This window comes from Falco peregrinus, chromosome 5 (genome assembly GCF_023634155.1).
Source record: "Falco peregrinus isolate bFalPer1 chromosome 5, bFalPer1.pri, whole genome shotgun sequence".
In the NCBI taxonomy this organism is placed as follows: domain Eukaryota; kingdom Metazoa; phylum Chordata; class Aves; order Falconiformes; family Falconidae; genus Falco; species Falco peregrinus.
Genome location: NC_073725.1, coordinates 96,799,211 through 96,809,543, shown reverse-complemented (window position 1 = coordinate 96,809,543; position 10,333 = coordinate 96,799,211).

Below are 10,333 nucleotides of genomic sequence, written 5' to 3'. Positions count from 1 at the left end.
CCAGATCCTGGTTAAAATACAATCCTCCAAGATGGAAAGAGGCAGGGGAACAGTCGGTACAACACGGACAGGGGTCCATGTGGGGACGGGCAGCAGCCCTTTGAACCAGCCCAAGTGGTCCCGAAGGGAACATTTCCCACAGCACATCCATGCCCTGCTCCCAGCCAGCCAGCCCAGGGGCAGTGCCAATGCCCTGTTTCTTGACTGGTCTGCCTCTGTCACAGATGTTATTTGCACTGTCAACAGATCTTGGCTGACGGTTCACTCTGATTCATCCTTTTCCTAGATTATACCATTTTTTTACAAAATTAATAAGCAGCGTCAAAGATTTACTTTGCTAATGTTCATAGAACTGATGTAACTATAGAAGATTAACCAAAATATATTTTTTTTTCAGCAAGAGACCATTCCGTCTAAGAAGTATCACATTCTTTGTTCAGAATATTTTACAGGCTTCTCAATTTAAACAGCACACCAGTCTCCAACACCACTGTGCTCATGGCTGCTTTGTAAAAGCAGTGTAGCATGGGCAGGTAGTTTCTCCAATACGGTGCAATTTCAGTACACCGCAGTCTGGGCTGTTCATTGGATTAGGAAGAATACCTCTCAATTTCAAATATTCTTCACAGGGGGTATCAAATCAAATCCTCACCTTGCAACTGCATCTTTCCTAGGAAAGAAACCACAGGCAAGAGGCTGTGAAATCAAGCCCCACCAATTTTTAAGTCATATTTCTTGTTACAGTCTCAACTGCACTCTGCTGGAGTTTGCCAGCCACAAAATAGTCTCTGCATGACAATGCTCTCTCTTTGCTGTGTTTTGTAACAAGAAACATGGTGTTCAAAGCTCTGTTAACCTCTATTAAAAAGCCATTATCCAAAGGTCCTCATTTAATTAATGCTGTTACACAGCAGGGAAGGCAGCAAAAATTTAAGAACGAAATAAGTGGTAAAGGAAAAAACAACAAACCTCCAAGCCAAGAATGTAACAGCTCCATTTGGTATGTCAGGGAACAGCCTGATTTTATATTTTGCAGTAGCAAGCACAACAGCAGACCCACACATCAATCTATCTGGTCTAGCAGTTTAACCCCCAGCAATTGCTGCCCATAATAGAGTCCATAAATGGTTTCCTGATGTTATCATATAAATCAGTGCTCTCTGTAGCTGGTATGTTATTCTCCCAAACGATGCTGTTTGGGTCACAGAAACTGTCTATCCAGTGGTTACTTATCGCTTGCTAATTTCTTGACTGCAAAGCCCCTGGCCACCTTCTTGTATTTCCATGATCTTCAGCCAGGCCATCTTGGGCCATGGTCTTATCAGATCTGCTAAGTTAAGTAGGGTCAAACCCATGAAGTCCTCTCGAGAAGGAAAACAGGGATACTGAGAACACTATCAGGTATTTGAAAAGCAAGTTTTCTTCTAAGTAGAAATATATCACTTGTCAATACCATGATTAGGAAACACTACACTTCTGGGAGCAATGCCTTCTCCATCAGATGCAGAGCGAAAGGCTGCCTGGGTGACACCTCTCCTGGTGACACATGTGCTAATCCCCCAGATTTCCAAGGTGGGTATCACATTTTGCCTACTTTAGGTCTCCTCCATAAATTACCTCGAGTTCAAGATTCACTTCCTTTTCTAATACGTTGCTTAGTGTTTCGGTGTGCTGGAAACGGCACGTTAAGGCAACAAACACCACCCCCCAGGCTGGGGACACACTCATGGCCAAATCTAGAAGTCTTTTCCAAGGCAAAACTCCCATCTTCTTCTGAATAACACTGGCAGGTATTCCCCTCGGAGTTTTGTAAAATAATCGCTCGTTCCTCAACCTTCATTAAGACAGGAAAGCCACTTCCATCGGTAGCACTTGCTATTTTCACACCAATTTGACACTTGCTCAGGAATCTCGGGCTAATAAGCTGCTGCAGGAGGTGCTCTGTTACGCAAAGGCAGAGAGCTGTGCCAGCCAGCAGCCACGTTCAAAGGAGAAAGAGAAGACAAGAGGTACCTGCAAAGCAATTCCTATGGGTAGCAGCTCAAAATTCATGCAAAGTAGGTACCTAACAAGTGTTAAATAAAAGCACTTTATCAGCAAACTGGTAGAAGAAAAGGTCGGCCCTTGGTAATGAACAATTCCTACTTATTGCTTACTGTTTCTAAGGGAGGTACTCGCATGTGGATGAACTCTTGCGTGAAACCCAGCAGGCTCTCATGCAGGATTCTTTCACTCCGTTGGTTTTGCTTATTTGTGCATTTCCTTCAACACTTGGAACCTATGTCTCTCGAAAGCAAAAGGATTGACAAGTTTATAACTCAAATATCAAGAGGGGCCGACCCCTGTGACACCATTTGACATGAAGCAGGCCATCAAACCATGCTTCAAGTGCCTAAAATGTCTTCTGTTTTTAAGGTAATTGATGGGACACATGCTGATGCCAAATCCTTGAGAGCAATTTCTATAATGTTTGCTTCCATTGTTTTTGCTTATAAAACCCACATGTTTATTCCCCTCTATTATGAATCCGTGGCATTTCCAAGGGCCAAGGCATTAGCTGGAACGAGCTGCAGAATGTGCCTGTGTAACCCAACCTTGCATCGCCTTTAAGAAATGCATAGGCTTGATGGGGCAGTCTAAAATTGACAAACAGTAGCATACACCAAGCATGTCCAGCAACGCAGTGTAACGCAATACGGGATTATAAAGAGTCAGATGATGGATCTCAACAATAACAACTACTAAGTAATGAAAGCAATCATAGAGAGACACCCTGTGGGAAAAACACCAAGGATCGTCTTGGAGGGGAAAAAAAACCCCAACCCACCACACCTCCAAACTGTGACAGATATAAACATATCAGATTAAGTTTGTTGCTTAAATAGAGTAAGGACATTTGACTTTCAAAGTATTTGCCCAAGTTGCTTGATAGGGAGCTGCAAAGCCAAGCCCCCATGTGAAGGTCAGGCACGTTGGTGGCTGGCCTGGGGACGGGATGGAGCGGCGGGGACAGGGGTGTGAGCCCCTTGCCCCTGCCCCAGCCACCACCAAATCACTGCATCTCACTGCAAAGCAGCCTGGCAGTTTCCTTCGGCTCCAAGAGGAGCAAGCACAGCTGCATCTCCTGTTTCAGTGGGACCTGGGTGCCTCTAATTGGGCCCTAAAAAAGAACATTGTGATTTTTAAGATTTTTTCCCCAGTTTCTATTTTCAGAGAAGTCTGAGACCAGCTACACTGGGTCCTCCCTGCATGGTAGGAAACCACCTCTGTCATCATCCACATTCCTTATTACAGGGAAAAGAAAATGTTAAAATGTCTAGGGAAAAAGGGGGAGCATGAAGGGGACTTTGGCCACATCAGAAATTAAGGAAACAAAATTTCAGACTGGGGCAGGGTCCAAATGATCCCGCAGGGAAAAGCACAGATAAGTCAGATGTGTGTGCCTTCGTTTGCATCAAGAAGAGTTAAATAATTAGCTGATGGATTTCTAAACCATTTCAAGTGTTTTAACCTGTTTTAAGAAGATCACCCCAAACCCCATGATTTTAGGGCAGGGCACAGCTCCACATATGAATGCTGACAGTGACATTTTGCTGATGGGGGGGCTGTGGATGACACTGAGAAGAACTGAGCTGGTCCTGGGGGTCTGGGCTGAATCAAGGCAAATCTCTGCCTTGTTCAGAGCCAAAACACATTCCAACTTTCACCCTAGAAGCCCGTGTTTCAGTGTTTGCCTGCCAAAGAACAACACTACACCTTACCTGCCACCCTCCCTGCCAATATACATATGTGCTTTTTTTATTTTTTACTTTTTTTTACTGACCATGTTTTAAAGTGCTTTGAGCAGCAGCCCCAGCACAGTCAGAGGACACACAACGCCTCTTTGCACCGTGCTCATCAACAAAGCAGCAGGGCTGGGGCCAACGGAGGAAGCTTCTACTCCCAGATATCATTCATTGCACGGTCACAGGCAAAACGCTGAAACTTTCAGCACTAGTTGCATCCCTGCTAACGCGGTATTTTACTTTCCCATCTTGTGTTATTTACGTGACCTTGGTAAAGCACTCGCAAATACCTGAATATTTTCATCCCTGGGTGGTGGTTTGTGGCCTCATCTTCCCAAAGCAGAGCACCAACAGCTGCCAAACAAATGTAAACCAGCCTGTGGTGAATGAAAACGGGTCTGTGAGAGACCGTGAGCGATTTTGTTATTTTATGGGGAGCAGGTGATTCATGAGGGGATGCTGAATGTCTGACTGCGACTTCAGGGACCAAGCTACAGCTCTGCTGGGGACTTTCCACCAACAGGCAAAACCAAAAGGTGCCCTGAGCTGCCCCAACGTAGCTTCATGTGGTTTGGGACAGAGCTGAGGCTAGTTACAGCCACTCGAGGGGGACACTGACCCCCTGTGCCAGTGACCCCCTGCCCCAGGGCAGCACTGGCTCCTGTCTGACAACCACAGCTTGCCCGGACCACAGGGCAGCACAGGCAGGCAGCGCTGAATCCCACACTACCCACGGGCATCACACAGTGCATTTACCCAAATATTTACTATTATTCACCAAGGGCTTATTATTCCAAATCTGTGTGCAAGACAGGCACAGGCTCAGAGGTTCAATACTTTGCATCAGAAATGCAAGCTCAGACCTTTGGAGAAGATACTCATTCTGCACGCAGTCTGCATAAGAACCTACCTGTGGCAGCATATACAATTTAGCATTTACTACTAACTCTGCCTTTATTCTGATGATTTATCTATGCTCTGGGTTTGCACGGCAGCCTCAGGAGTTACAAATACCTTGCACTAAAACCAGTAACTATAATTAAACTTTAAAATGCCTTTTCCCTTTTTCAGCCAAATTTATATAGTTTCCCTCCAAGTGTTCTATGGCAATACTATTAAATCAGAACCGTAACAACACAACACAAGGACTCTTCAAGGACTGACAGCCATCAGCATAAGCTTTTGAACGAGCTAACACCTCCAGGTTTGTATGAAACACTGAATTCAGCACAAGCCAGATGAGATAAGAAACAGAGTCATTCTAGGAAATAGTATCACACTTCGCATTAAAGGCAGGGCGTATCTTTCTTTTATAGCATCCAAACCTATCGCAGCCCCATTCCTCCTATCATCCCGCCACTAAAACGTGCTCGCGGGCAATGATGCCAGCAAGGCCACATGGCAATTTCGTTGTGCACACATGGGGCACGTCCTTCCCTAACCTCAGCCCAGGAACAGGTGGAAGGGTTTCTTCTAGAGTTACTCCAGCTGAGCCCTGGCTGGCTGCAAACTCTTCTTCATCTGTAGCTCTTCAATGACACTCTAACAATTAAATATAAATTGAGACCCATGCCTGCCACACTTGAGACAGGCAGGAGATGCCCTGGGAGACAGAGTACATCTCTCTGCAGTCAAGGACTTGCTGAAGAATTTATGGTGATTCCCTTCATGAGGGACAGACATGGATAATGAAGTTGGATGGATGGCAAGGAGCTTCCTCTTAAAGGTCTTGCTTCTCTTTCATGAAGGCCCTGACATCTGTGTCCTGTCTCCTCCCAGGCTACAGCACTGATCACAGCTCACACCAGCCCTTCCTCCGAGGGGCAAACGTCACATCAGTTTTGACTTGCTGCGTCAGAGCCTGCAGTAATTGCCTTTGATGATAAATCCTGCTGCAGGAGATGATCCATGTGGTCCTGAATCTGTGTTTAACAGCTGTGAGGGGAAGGGGAAGGTCCTACCAGGCAAGGCAGGGGGTTGTGCATCAAGACAGGGTGCCACCAGCCTCACCCGCTGGCAGTGTGGGCATCACAGCAACACCGGGAACAGGAGAAAGCGTCTGCTTTGGAAAGCTCAGCCAGGCATTGCAGACATACCGTCCTGGCACGCAAGGGCGCTTGGCCAGTTTGTGACAGGACAGGGCAGGTGGAGGAGAGAGCTAAACAGGGGGGAAAGAGGGTGGATGACAATACAACAAATGTAAAATTGCCTTTTTCCTCTATCCAGGTCTACGGTGGGATCACCCTGTAGATGCCAACACTGGTGTCAGAGAGCAACCAGGATTTCCAAAGTCCCAACCATGCATCAATGTGGGCAAGGGACATTACTGGAACCAGCAGCCACAACAAAATCCATCATACAAAGCTCACACCTGAAAACACAGATGGACACCACGCATACGTCCCTTCCCCCAGCAACAGAAGGTCCATTTTCTCACTGCTTGGTGAAACAGCAAACATCCATATGTGCAGAGTTACCCAAGCTACATAAATCCAAATGGTAACTGATTTTAATGCGGGCTGCCCCCACATTAGAGCTGTAGGTCCCCTTCCCCTGGTCTACACGGACACCAGGTTCATTACTTCGCTTGACTGAAAAGCCATATCATCCCCAACCGATCCAAGGAATGACACTGGGCTCTCTGGGCAGTCAGTGCCAGCAGCCTGGACTTCAACATGAGAAGAACAAGGCCAAGAGCAGGGGACGTGGCAGGAAGAGAGACGATGCCCAGCACAGTGCAATGAGAAAAAGCATGCAGAACTGTTTATGTCTTCACACATTTGCAAAATATTTTTTCCCCCACCATATTTATCTCAAACAGCTGCAAAAATAATCTGAAAACTACTGTAGAAAGTTTCTATTACCAACAAGATAAAACACTCCCAATGACACAGAGTTATTCCCCAAACACAAGTTCCCTAGGGAAAAAAATAATCCATGGAAAACAGATAATTTGACTTAAATGAAATAAGCACAATTAAAAGTTTGCTTCTATTTGGTTTAACTTGATCAATTTCAATATTCGTGTGAGGTCCTGCTACAGCTAAAGCTCTTAGCTTTCTTTCTTAGAAATGCATTAAATATGATAAAAAAAGCACAAAGGAGATAAAAAAATAGTGTAAAAAGCAGAACTCTTCCTAGCAGAGGTGTTAACTCATCCAGAAAGTGCCACGGAAGTGCAGTGACGGGGCGCTTCTCCCCAGGCTCAGAAGCTCCTGTAGGAGCAGCTCTCCTGCATTAATCCTCATAACCCAGGAGATGGAGCAAACCTTCAGCCCTTGTAGGATTTCCAACCAACATCTGGGGACTGGCCAGGCCATGGTGAAGGCTTCTCACCCCACACCCCACCCCCAAGAGCCAAGCAGCCTTGCTGCGTACAAAACATCGCTGCAAATATTGCTCACGTTTAAGCTGAAGAAGTCCAACATCATAAATGAAAAGTCAGCAGAAACCTGCAGGAGTCACGTCATGTATTAAGTCATTTTGGCCAACAAGTTTCGCTTGAGTATGCTCAGGTGAATTTTAAAGATTTTTGATCTTTAAACGTTTACCTGCTCTCGGGCAGGGGGCTCCTGGCCTGAGCCCTGTCCCTCCCCAGTCCCGGTGCCAGAGGAGTGTTAGACTCCAGCAGGGCTTGCAGCATTCGTCTTCCCACATCTCAGAGCATTTGTGTTCAAAACAGCGGAGAAAAAGCAGACAGTAACTAAAAACATCAAGCACAGCTTATTTTAGCACAGTGTCCTAATGTGTTTTTAAGGATTCCTGACAAGAACAGCTTTTTCCTCTTCACGCATCAACTAAAAAGCACCCAGAAATGCTCCATTACGTACAGCTTCATGGGGGTTTTCATTTCCCATCTGCACACTCATCTCAGCAGCAGCAGCTTCTACCTTCTAAAGAGAGATGTTTGTGACGCTAAAATTGAACGCTGTGGGTGATTTGCACTGGTGTTTCACATTGTTCACCTCTTGTCTTTGTTCTGGATCATACTTAATGAGAGTTTCTAAATACTTCTTCAAACTGGAAGGGGCAGGGCGGATTCCGGAGGCTGGGATGCTCTCCTCTTCACTACGGCTGCTCAGGCACTAGATGTCCTCAGTAATCCTGCTGAGGAAGGGCTGCGGGTAAACAGCAGAAACACCAGACAGGTAGGAATTCAAAGCAAGAACAGGGAATTTGTATTTCAGCTGTGAACAAATGCATCAATTACAAGTACATCTGTTTTACCTCTTCAGCTGCATTATACAGGCCCGGTCTCTGAGCAGGCGTACATACATGTCAAAACATCGCTCCACAAACACGGTGCAACAAAGCAAGCTGGAGGTCTGCAAAAGGCAAAGTTAAGGGTCCTGGGGAACAACTGGCAAAAAACAGGTTTGCACAAGCTGCACAGCATCACCAACTCCCTTGCTGGCCATGGGCAGAGGTCCCAGGGGACGCTGTGCCCTCCCTCTCCTTCCCTAGTGCCACCCATAGCTGACCCCAGCCCTTTGCTACCTGCCCCAGGCAACAGCTGAGGAAGAGAAGCTGGATCTCATTCTCTCCTCTTCTGGGCCTCCTTCCTTGGCTCTGCACTCCCGCCCTTCACAGGCATTTCTAAGAGTGCCCCTCTTGCAGGGCCAGGCATGCGGAGGATGCCCAGAGGGGTGACGAGCACTGCACCTGACGCCGTGCCAAGCTCTGACCTCCTGGGAGCTGCAGCCAGGCTCTGAACTCCGGCACTAGAGATCTCATACCCAATATCCCCAAATAGATTACCCCAAACCCATCTCAAATCCTCATCTTCTCAACAACATCACCCGTGCTGGTCCTGTCCAAGCACGCCAGGAGGCCAGGCTGAGTGCCAGCGGTGTGCCAACACGGATGTGGTAGCTAAATCCTGAACGCAAACAGAAAAGCCAATACAAAACTCAATGGCTACAGCATTAAAATAAAGGAATGCAAACAACGCTTCAAATGGGGCACAAACTTTTTTTTTTCCCACCCCCCACACTTCATTTCCTTTCTTAAATGAAAAGCTTTGAGTGCTGATAAATAACCACCAGCCTGTGCTGATACCATTCGTCCTGGGTAAGGTATTGGACTTTGTACCAATTGGCTTCTTGCTCAAAACACCAATGTTTTGTAACAGCAGCAAGCATGATTCAATGAATGAAGAACTTGCAAACAAACCTTGAAAACTACTTGGAGAGATAGCAAAGTATGACAACGTGGGGGTATTTTTAGTAGGCATGTCTGCAACTTTGTGTTAATACCTATTTTTACCAGGAACCTGGAAAGAAGCATGAAATTCAGTGGGGGTGGTGAAGCTTATGGATGCCACAAAAAGTAGGAAATGACAAAGCGCTCTTCAGAGAGGAGAGTGAGACTGAATTACCTCCACTACTTGTGCCCAGGGTACAAAAGCAGTTGTACATCCAGAAGCCAAGTCACTCTTCCAGAAAGGTGGGCATCTCAGAGGACACAAACTCAGAAGAGGACCCAGCAGATGAGCAACACAAACCCCAACGGTCACACTCCAAATCGGAAAGGCTGCAGCAATTTTTAGGTGCAAGGAGAGATGAGCAAGAAGTATTTCCAGAAACACAAGGCCACCTCTGTGTATCGCTGCTGGGCTGAGGCTGGGCAGCAGGTCCAGGGACAGTGGCCCTCCAGGGATGCTCAATAAGCCCAGCTCGGCTCCCTCAGGGCAGCAGTGCCAGACAGGCCCCTCAAAGGCACCGAGTCCACCTCTCTCTCTCCCCTTGCACCATCAGAAATCCAGGCTTACAGACAAGTTTTGGGAGGGTCTGATCTGCCTTGGGCCAAGCTTCCCCCAGCCAAGGCCACTGACCCCCGGCACCCAACCTAACACCCCAGGCCAAAAGCAACCACACCAGGGTGATTTAGTCTCTCTTATTTTAAAGCTCTGAAATAACACACACTGCACTTTTCCAAGCACTCGAGTAGAAATAGAAGGAATGCTGAAGTGGTTTTGGTAACACACTTTTTAGTTTATTGACCTATACAAAATAATAGGTCTAAAAAATTCAGAAGTAGTAAAAGAATAAGCAAAAAGAGCTTTCGCATTTCTAGAAGGCTATACAAATATGCAAAAACAAGGAAATAAGTTATTTTTTATTTTGGTTTTGTTTGTTTAATTCCAAATCGCGACCCTAATAATACAAACGACTAAGTACCAGCTTAACAAGTGTGTCCTTCTGTATATATTACATGCTCTCGAATATTGGTAAAAAATGTCAAAAAAGTTTCAGAAACTTCTCTATTCACAATATGAACAAGGAGTAACTAATCCTTTGTATAAAAGAAAAAAAAAGAGCACCATTTATGGAATCCTGAAGCACAGTACAGCTGAGAAACAAGAGAGATTTTACTGTACGCAAACGAGTCATCGGAAATCACGCAAGATAACCCATGCCATTGTGTTCCTACAGATGGATGACGTGAGGTAGGTTTATCCCTTAGATCAAGACTGCAGTCGCTTTTTTTTTTTTTTTTCCTACACAAATGGTTTTGGGAAAATGCTGTTCTGTCACTTAGTGACTTCG